Genomic DNA, 10,645 nt, shown 5'->3' on the forward strand with positions numbered 1-10,645 from the left:
CAAGTTGATTGTGTCAATGTGAGCACTAAGTTGAGCACCCAATTGAGTAACGGTGTCCACTTCATACTTTCCTCCTCTAGTAGCCTTGCGAGGCCTACTATATTGCGAATTATGGACCGCCATTTCCTCAATCTTGTTCCATGTTTGATTGTCATCAACTTCGGTGAACATTCCATTTGATCCCATATTGAGAACGTTCCTTGAATCTTCATATAAACCATTCCAAAATTGTTGCACTAAAAACCATTCGCTAAGTCCATGGTGAGGACATGAGCGACAAATACCTTTGAACCGCTCCCAAGCTTCATACAAAGATTCTTCATCCCTTTGCTTAAAACCCGTAATTTGAGCTCTTAGCATATTGGTCTTTTCCGGTGGGTAGAATTTTTTGTAGAAAGCTAGAGCTAACTTCTTCCAAGAATCTATTCCAAGAGTGGCCTTATCAAGGCCCTTCAACCATTGCTTTGCGGTGCCGATTAACGAAAAAGGAAATAAGACCCATCTTATTTGGTCTTGAGTCACGCCCGTTTGAGAGATAGCTTCACAATAATCACAAAATGTTTCCATATGAGAATGAGGGTCCTCACTAGGCATTCCCCCGAATTGGCTCCTCTCAACTAGTTGGATGAAGGCGGACTTGGCAATAAAATTACCGGTGAGATGTTGTGGGGTAGGAGTACCATTTGGTAAATCCTCCTCGGTGGGTATAGAGTGTGACGAGAATTTAGGCATTGTAGGTGGATTTTGTGTGGTATTGTTTAATGGGTTCTCTTCTCCTTCTATTGCGAAAGGATTGACAAACTCACTAGTGGGTTGAACAACTTCACCAACACCTCCCAAATTCCTCCTAACAAGTCTTCTATTATTCGTCAAGGTTCTTTCGATTTCACGGTCAAAAGGTAACAAATCTCTTTGTAACCTTCTAGACATGCAAAATATCAAACAACTAGAAAACAATTAGAACAAACCTTGAGGAGTTTTACTTCCCCAAGGTGAAAAAGACACTACTAATAACAATAAAAGAAATCTTAAATCAATTAAACACCGTCCCCTAAGAACGGCGCCATTTTTGATCGGAGCCATTTGGTGTTCACAATTAAGCATATGTGGTCGTTGGTCAATGGTCGATACAAAACACAATTTATACTTCACAAACAACTCTACAATTAGTAAAGAGGCAAGTAAAGGTCGGATCCCAAGGGACGGGTATTGAAATGAAGATTCTATTGTAACTAGTGGTGTCTAGGGGTGTCACAAATTGGGTTGATGTAGAAGGTCACTAAACTAAAATAGCAATGAAAATAAACTAACAAGGTAAATGAAATAAGGGTGTAAACAATTGATTAAAAGCACTAGGGTGTCATGGGTTCATAGGGGATTCATGGGATATGATCATACAAACATGTTCTCAAATTATAAGCAAGCAATTATTGTTGTGATGGATCGAGTTGGGTTATGTCTTACAATCCTAGGAAAGTTTGGGTCCCGGAGCCGAATCTCTTGGATTGTACAACACCTACAAGTCGACTTAATCTTCCCTACTTAACACATGCATGGTCTAACAAGACTCGAGTTGGGTTATGTCTTACAAGTCAAGTTGAAAGGATAGAAGATGATAGTAAATGCAAGGATTCATAGGCTTAGCATTTCATCAAATATAATATGTGCATGTATTAAGATCAAAACAAGCAAGCAAATAAGATATGAAAGCATATTAATTTAAGCATGAATCATTCCCCATGTTGGTTTCCCTAATCACCCATTAAACCCTAGCTAAGAGACTACTCACTCATTATCATATTGATCATGCTAGAAAGGTTGTCAATCATACTAACATAATGGAACATGATGAATAAATGAAAGTAATTAGCAATAATTAAAAAGGGATTAAGAGATTATACCTACTAATGATTCCAATAATAAAGATGCAAAGAATAATAGAAGAACTTGATGATTGATGGAAGGTTGTCAATCTCCCAATAAACCCAATAATCTTCTAATTACCCAAAATAAAGTAAGAACAAGAGAGAGATTGAAGAACTAAAACTTGGATTAAAACTTGATTAATATTTGATTACAATATTGAAGAGAGATTTGATTGATATTAACTACTCTAACTATTGATAAGAAGAACATGCCCCTCTAATTAGACTAATGGGGTATTTATAGTGGAAATTAGGAGGATGCATTAGGGTTAACTAAGGGCTAAACTAGTAATTACACTTTTTAAGTTGAGCAAGGAGCCTCCGGGATTATCCGAGAGAAGGGCTTCTCCATTTCGTAGCTTGAAGAACGAAACTATCTTTGTCTTGTGATCCGTGCGGGCCGGGAGCCTCGGACGGCCGGATTTGGGGTGGACGATCCGAGCGGATCAAGGAACAAGACGCTCGGATCGGCGACGGGAATCCGAGCGGATTCCTGGTGAGGACGCTCGGATCGGGTGAGGACGGACGGATTCCCTACAATCCGTTCGGATTGTAGTTCAAAGAGCTTTCCTTCTTCTTTTTCTTCCCTTTTCTTCATGAATTCCTTGGGGATTTCCTTGGGGACTCAAGGATCCTTTTCTCAACAATGCTCTTCTACTATGCTATGTACAAAGGCCTTCTAGTCTTGTCTCTCCTTGATGCTTGGTCATTGAATATGATCAATTTAGCCTTGTTTTGCCATGGAAATGCAAGATTCTTACTCCTTTCCTACCAAGGGATCAAAATCTCAAAGAATATGCAAAACAAAGAACTAAAGATAAGAAATGACCCAAATAGGCACTAAAAAGCATAGAAACAATGGTAATTCGGGGGCTAAATATGCGCTAATTATGGTCGCATCAGGGCCTTACAAAGGCTGCTTGGCAGAAGCATTTTCAGGACCGACATTGTCAGAGGGTGTGTTGGGACTTATGCGTCAAACTCTTACTGATAGTTTGACTGTTTATTCCAATGCCGAGAGTTTTTTGAGATGGATGGGGCTCTAGTTGTGTGGGGTGTGTTTTAAAACCCGTACTATTCGAGCTAGATGTCGGCATAGTCGGGATGATATTGTGATGCACCCGAAGTGTGTTGATGGCCTCTACACCTTTCATATTTTTGGTATTCCGAGACCTTTGGCTCCTTCTACTTCGGTTTCTTCTGATGATAGTGTTGAGCTTGTTCAGTGGTCTATATCTTCGCTTGATTGTTTATTGTCATTTGTCCTTTGCACCGTGAAATCTATTCCTCCTAAGTGTCGTCTTCGGTTTGCTCGGGCTTTGAAAGGGGTCATGGATGATGTGGCTGATTCCCCTATTGATCTCTCCCGATGGGTTCGTTTGCTTGTTATACCACTTTGTTTGCTTAGGACTTTCACTTCTCGGAGTAATCATGAGTGTCGGACTGCTATTCGGCGTCAGCATCAGGAGGAGAGTATTGCCAGGGCTATCCTTACTTGGGGGGTACCTGGGGGTGGGGGGTTGCAGGAGTGTTTCGATGAGGGTCCTTCATTTACTGTGGATGAGGATCTGGATTTGAGTGAGCTTAACCTCCGCCAATGTCGGCGGAAGATTTGTGTGGCCACTATACTACTGCTGTCCGGGTGCTTTCTTCCTCTAGGGTCGCCCCCTACTCCGATGCCACTCTTGTGGCCCTGCGTGAGAAGCATCTTGTCGCCCCGCCTCCATCATTGCCTCCTTTGTCTGGGGATCATCATCCGCTGGTTGCCTCTTCGGCTGTGGTTTTGGATATGATTCGGAGCTTCCCACATGGTACTTCCTGTGGGCGGGATGGTTTTTGTGCCCAACACCTTATGAACGATTTGGGTGGCGCTGCTGTGGCTATCTCTGATGATTTGATCACTTCTATTACTAGGGTGATTAATCTTTTTCTTGAGGGCCGGTGTCCTCTTCCTCTGGGTGAGTACATTTCCAGCACCCCTCTCACGCCACTCGTTAAACCGGGTGGTGGGGTTCGTCATATTGCTGTTGGTACGGTCTGGAGACGGCTTTTCTCTAAGGTTGGTGCTTTTATGGTTGGTCCTTCTTTATCTTCTTATTTTGATGGGCTTCAGTTTGGGGTGGGTGTGTCCGGTGGAGGAGAGGCTATCTTGCATGCCTTGAACCGGCTCATTGAGGCTCGGGGGCTTAGGTGGGGCTTTCTATGTTGCTGGTTGATTTCCAGAATGCGTTCAACCTAGTTGATCGTGCGACCATGCTTCAGGAGGTCCGCCGTCGTTGCCCGGTTCTTTCCCGTTGGGTGAAGTTTTGTTATTCCAGCCCTGCCCGTCTTTTTTATGGGGAACACTGCTTGTGGTCTTGTTAGGGTGTTTAGCAGGGTGATCCATTGGGCCCTTTGCTTTTCGATTTGGTTGTGCATGCCTTAGTTTGCAAGATCCGGGACACTTTTGACCTCACTCTGCAGGCGTGGTACTTAGATGATGGCACCATCGTGGGTGATACTTTGGAGGTGGGGAAGGTCTTGGATTTGATTATGGTGGATGGCCCTCGTTTTGGACTACATCTTAATGTCTCCAAGACGGAGGTCTTTTGGCCTGTTGAGGATCCTCGGAGTCGGGTTCCTGGGTTTTCCCCCTTCTATTTCTTGGCCATTGCGTGGTGTTACAGTTTTGGCTGGACCTGTCAGTATTTGTCCTGGTTTTAGCAGTGAGATTATGGCGAAGAGAGTAACTAAGACCACTGAGCTAATGGACTTGGTTGCGAGGATTGAGGACCCGCAATGTGAGTTGCTTCTACTTCGAGCTTGTACTGGTATTTCTAAGCTCTATTTCTCACTTCATACTTGCTCCCCTAGTGTTTTTGGGTATGTCCATCTTCCTTTTGATGTCGCTCTTCGTTCCAGCTTGGAATGTATTATCACCGCATCTGGGCCTGGTTTTGGGGATTGGCAGTGGCGCCTTGCTACATTCCTTTTTCACCTTGGTGGTCTTGGTGTCTATGCGGCGGGAGATGTTTTATTCGATGCTTTTATTGCGTCCCGTTTGCAGTCTGCTGGTTTCCAGGCTAAGCTCCTCGGCCCTTATGGTATTGTAGCTGTGGGCCCTGCTTTTGATGATGCCGTGCGGGTGTTTAATGCGACTACAGGTTCTGGTATCTTAGGTAACCCTAGTGAAATTGTTGCCCCCAAACTTATGAAGAAATTGGAAGACATTTATTTCGCGACGGTTGCTGCTGCCTCAGAGTCTGTTTTATCTTTGACACCACGTCAGCTTGCTTTATGGCAGTCTCAGCAAGGTTCTCACTCCTTTGATTGGTTACGTGCGGTTCCTATCTCGGGGTTGGGGCAGCCTATGAACGGGAGGACTTACCGTAGCGTGCTTGGGTATCGTCTGGGTGTTCCGTTATTCACGGTATCTAGGCCATGTCCTGCTTGCTCTCGGGTTTTTGCTGAGGATGTTTTTGGGGACCACGCTGTTTCTTGTACTGGTACTGTAGGTGTTAAACATCGGCATAACCTCATCCGGGACACTCTTTTCAACATCTGTTATAGATCTGGTATTACTGCGGGAAAGGAGGTTGATATCGGTTTGGTTGATGGGCACGGTGGCTCTCTTCGTCCTGCGGATTTGCTACTTTATTCTTGGGACAAAGGGCATGATGTGTGCGTTGACTTGACATGGTCTTCCCTTTGACTCAGACTGGGATGGCGGATTTTGTGCCTGGCCGGGTTGTCGCTGATGCTGCTCAGCGTAAGTGTGCTAAGTACGGGGATTTGTGCGCGGCAGCGGGCTATGGTTTTCTTCCTCTCTCTTTCTCTTCACTTGGGGAGCTAGGTTCGGATGTTGTTGCCTTGCTCAAGCCGATCCAGAAATTCTCGATATCTCAGGATGAGGGGGCTCGGGTGGCCGCTTACATTTTTACTAGACTTAGCTTTGCTGTTGCTAAGGGTGTGGGAGCCCAGATTGTCTCTCGGCTCCCCACCAATTTCATGTAAATTTTTATTTTCATTTTAATAAAACCTGCGCACATCATTTCATAATAATAAAATAATAATAATAATAATAATAATAATAATAATAATAATAATAATAATAATAATAATAATAATAATAATAATAATTATTATTATTATTATTATTATTATTATTATTATTATTATTATTATTATTATTATTATTATTATTATTATTATTATTATTATTATTATTATTATTATTATTATTATTATTATTATTATTATTATTATTATCATCATCATCATCATCATCATCATCATTAATTTATTATTAATTAATCATCCTCATTATTGTTATTATTATGAATATTATGGTTATTAAAATCAATAATATTCATATTAATATAATTAATACTATTACTATTACTATTATTAATATTAATATGAATATGAATATGAATATGAATATGAATATGAATATGAATATGAATATGAATATTAATTAATTAACAAATAATATTATTAATAACATCGTTAATTTTAATATTACTATTATTAATACTTTTTTCATATACGAACTTTACTCTTTCACATACACTTTTTCATAACGTTCTATTTTGTACCATTTTTACCTAAAACTGAACCAAGTGAACTCTTAAATCAACATTTTTCCCTAAAACTTAATTTAGTTGCTCAAATGACTTAAAACTTAGAAGATGGATTCTAATTTATCAAATAATAAATTAGTTTACTTGTTATCAATTACTAATATTATTTGTTGAGTTTTAATTAATCAACCAAATTTTACTTATTTGTTAAAGATGAAATTAGGGTTTGTCAATTTATTTATCTAATTAATTAAATCAGGATTGTTGGTGCTTCGTGATGACTACCTAATAAGTCAAATTAGGATGATAAACGGCTAGACGTTGAACATCAATCTAGCAAATCGGTGCTCAATTATTTCACCTAATTAGATTGATGGTGAACCGTGGTTCATAATGACTACCTAGTTAATCCTTAAAATTATTATTATTATTATTATTATTATTATTATTATTATTATTATTATTATTATTATTATTATTATTATTATTATTATTATTATTATTATTATTATTATTATTATTATTATTATTATTATTATTATTATTATTATTATTATTATTATTATTATTATTATTATTATTAATTTGAGAGAGGAGAGAGGAAAGGGAACGTGCGATAAGCGATTTCAAACTTCCTGCGTTTCAGGCCCGACTGCCATCACCACCACCGTCACACCTCCATCCTCCTTCACCGCCACTTTATCACGTCGGCCTCCGTCGACGGTTGTGGTTTTTTGTGTGGGTTGTTAGGGTTGTGGGGTTGCGGGATCGTTGAGTCTTTAGGGCAGGGGGTTTTTCTGTCGTTTTGTCGTCGTTGGCTGCCAATATCCACCCCACGTCGACCATTTGACATCACGTCGCCGGTCAGGGGGTGTTGCTGTTGGTTGTCCCTGCGGTGGTCTGCGGTTGGGAGGATTTTTTAGCGTGGAGGTTCGTCTTTTTCAGGGGACATTGCCGCCTATTTTGCGACCTGTGTCCACCTGTGCCACCACTATTGGGCCATCAGACCTCACGTCGCCGGTCTCAGTCGTGGTGATCGATGAATCTGACTGCGCTATTTCTTCCTTTTCTCCGGTGAGTGTCTTGTTCCTTTTACAGTAGGGTTTTGCGGTTTCTTTCCTTTTTTTTGCCTTCTTGCTGCTGGTGTTTGCCCTTGCGGTGGCCTGGTGGTCTGTGGTGCTGTCCCCGGCCATTGCTTCTACTGCCGCTGCCTTTTCTTTAGGGTGTGGTTGTTGTTTGCAGTGGGTGTTGTGGGTGTCTAGTGTCGTGGGTTTTTTTTTTTTTTGGTAGCTAGTAGTGGTGGTTGATCATCACTGGAGTGGGTGGTGTTTATTGGTCACCTTGGCTGCCTTTTCTTTAGGTTGTGGTTGTTGTTTGCGGTGGGTCTTGCCTCTAGCTGCTTGTGCGGTTGCCTTCGGAGTGGTTTTCCTTCGGGTGGTTGCTTGGTGGCTATATCGGTTTTTGTGCAGGTGGGGCGTGGGGTTTTGCTTCTTCCTTCATGCCCGAGCTTGTGAGGTACCATTGTCCTTTTTTGAGTCTTCATTCTTGTCGGGATGGTTTTGGTAAGGGCCTTACAAAGGCTGCTTGGCAGAAGCATTTTCAGGACCGGCATTGTCATGAGGGTGCGTTAGGACTTATGCGTCAGACTCTTACTGATAGTTTGACTGTTTATTCCAATGCTGAGAGTTCTTTTAGACGGATGGGGCTCTGGTTGTGTGGGGTGTGTTTTAAAACCCGTACTATTCGAGCTAGATGTCGGCATAGTCGGGGTGATATTGTGAAGCACCCGAAGTGTGTTGATGGCCTCTACACGTTTCATATTTTTGGTATTCCAAGACCTTTGGCTCCTTCTACTTCGGTTTCTTCTGATGATAGTGTTGAGCTTGTTCAGTGGTCTATATCTTCACTTGATCGTTTATTGTCATTAGGCCTTCGCACCGTGAAATCTATTCCTCCTAAGTGCCGTCTTCGGTTTGCTCGGGCTTTGAAAGGGGCCATGGATGATGTGGCTGATTCCCCTAGTGATCTCTCCCACTGGGTTCGTTTGCTTGTTCTACCACTTTGTTTGCTTAGGACTTTCACTCCTCGGAGTAATCATGAGTGTCGGACTGCTATTCGGCGCCAGCATCAGGAGGAGAGTATTGCCATGGTTATCCTTGCTTGAGGGGTACCTTGGGGGGGGGGGGGGGGATTTGTTGCGGAGTGTTTCGATGAGGGTCCTTCTTCGTTTGCTGTAGACGAGGATCTGGATTTGAGTGAGCTTAACCTCCGCCAATGTCGACGGAAGATTTGTGATGGCCACTATACTGCTGATGTTCGGGTGCTTTCTTCCTCTGGGGTCACCCCCTACTCCGATGCCACTCTTGTGGCCTTGCGTGAGAAGCATCCTGTCGCCCCGCCTCCTTCATTGCCTCCTTTGTCTGGGGATCATCATCCTCTGGTTGCCTCTTCGACTGTGGTTTTGGATATGATTCAGAGCTTCCCACGCGGTACTTCTTGTGGGCGGGATGGTTTTCGTACCCAGCACCTTATGGACTGTTTGAGTGGCGCTGCTGTGGCTATCTCTGATGATTTGATCACTTCTATTACTAGGGTGATTAATCTTTTTCTTGGGGGCCGGTGTCCTATTCCTCTAGGTGAGTACATTGGCAGCGCCCCTTTCACGCCACTCGTTAAACCGGGTGGTGGGGTTCATCCTATTGCTGTTGGCATGGTCTGGAGACGGCTTGTCTCTAAGGTTGGTTCTTTTATGGTTGGTCCTTCTTTATCTTCTTATTTTGATGGGCTTCAGCTTGGGGTGGGTATGTCCGGTGGAGGAGAGGCTATCTTGCATGCCTTGAACCGGCTCATTGAGGCTCGGGGTGCTCAGGTGGGGCTTTCTATGTTGCTGGTTGATTTCCAGAATGCGTTCAACCTTGTTGATCGTGCGACCATGCTTCCGGAGGTCCGCCGTCGTTGTCCGGTTCCCGTTGGGTGGAGTTTTGTTATTCCAGCCCTACCCGTCTTTTTTATGGGGAGCGCTGCTTGTGGTCTTGTCAGGGTGTTCAGCAGGGTGATCCGTTGGGCCCTTTGCTTTTCGCTTTGGTTTTCCATCCCTTAGTATGCAAGATCCGGGACACTTTTGACCTCACTATGCAGGCGTGGTACTTAAATGATGGCACCATTGTGGGTGATACTTTGGAGGTGGGGAAGGTCTTAGATTTGATTATGGTGGATGGCCTTCGTTTTGGACTGCATCTTAATGTCTCCAAGACGGAGGTCTTTTGGCCTGTTGAGGATCCTCGGAGTCGGCTTCCTGGGGTTTTTCCCCCCTTCTATTTCTCGGCCATTGCGTGGTGTTACAGTTTTGGGTGGACCTGTCAGTACTTGTCCTGGTTTTGGCAGTGAGATTGTGGCGAAGAGAGTAATTAAGACCATTGAGCTAATGGACTTGGTTGCGAGGATTGAGGACCCGCAATGTGAGTTGCTTCTACTTCGAGCTTGTACTGGTATTTCTATGCTCTATTTCTCACTTCGTACTTGCTCCCCTAGTGTTTTTGGGTCGGTCCATCTTCCTTTTGATGTCGCTCTTCGTTCCAGCTTGGAACGTATTGTCACCGCGACTGGGCCGGGTTTTGGGGACTGGCAGTGGCGCCTTGCTACATTCCCTTTTCATCTTGGTGGCCTTGGTGTCTATGCGGCTGGAGATGTTTTATTTTATGCTTTTATTGCGTCCCGTTTGCAGTCTGCTGGTTTGCAGGCTAAGCTCCTCGGCCCTTCTGGTATTGTAGCTGCTGGCCCTGCTTTTGATGATGCCGCGCAGGTGTTTACTGCGACTATAGGCTCTTGTATATTAGGTAACCCTAGTGAAATTGCTGCCCCCAAACTTATGAAGAAATTGGCAGACATTTATTTCGCGACGGTTGCGGCTGCCTCAGAGTTTGTTTTCTCTTTGACACCACGCCAGCTTGCTTTATGGCAGTCTCAGCAGGGTTCTCACTCCTCTGATTGGTTACGTGCGGTTCCTATCTCGGAGTTGGATCAGACTATGAACGGGAGGACTTACCGTAGTTTGCTTGGGTATCGTTTGGGTGTTCCGTTATTCACGGTATCTAGGCCTGTCCTGCTTGCTCTCGGGTTTTTGCTGAGGATGTTTTTGGGGACCATGCTGTTTCTTGT

The 10,645-nt window shown here is 43.4% G+C and overlaps 1 non-coding gene across 1 annotated transcript; it reads left to right on the forward strand.

Annotated features, from left to right (window-relative positions):
- The first annotated feature begins 253 nt into the window (after positions 1-253).
- Positions 254-360, forward strand: LOC141645625 (small nucleolar RNA R71). The gene has a single exon (XR_012545103.1). It is a non-coding gene; the product is annotated as a small nucleolar RNA R71 (small nucleolar RNA).
- Positions 361-10,645: the final 10,285 nt, after the last annotated feature.

This window comes from Silene latifolia, chromosome 2 (assembly GCF_048544455.1).
Source record: "Silene latifolia isolate original U9 population chromosome 2, ASM4854445v1, whole genome shotgun sequence".
Taxonomy (NCBI): domain Eukaryota; kingdom Viridiplantae; phylum Streptophyta; class Magnoliopsida; order Caryophyllales; family Caryophyllaceae; genus Silene; species Silene latifolia.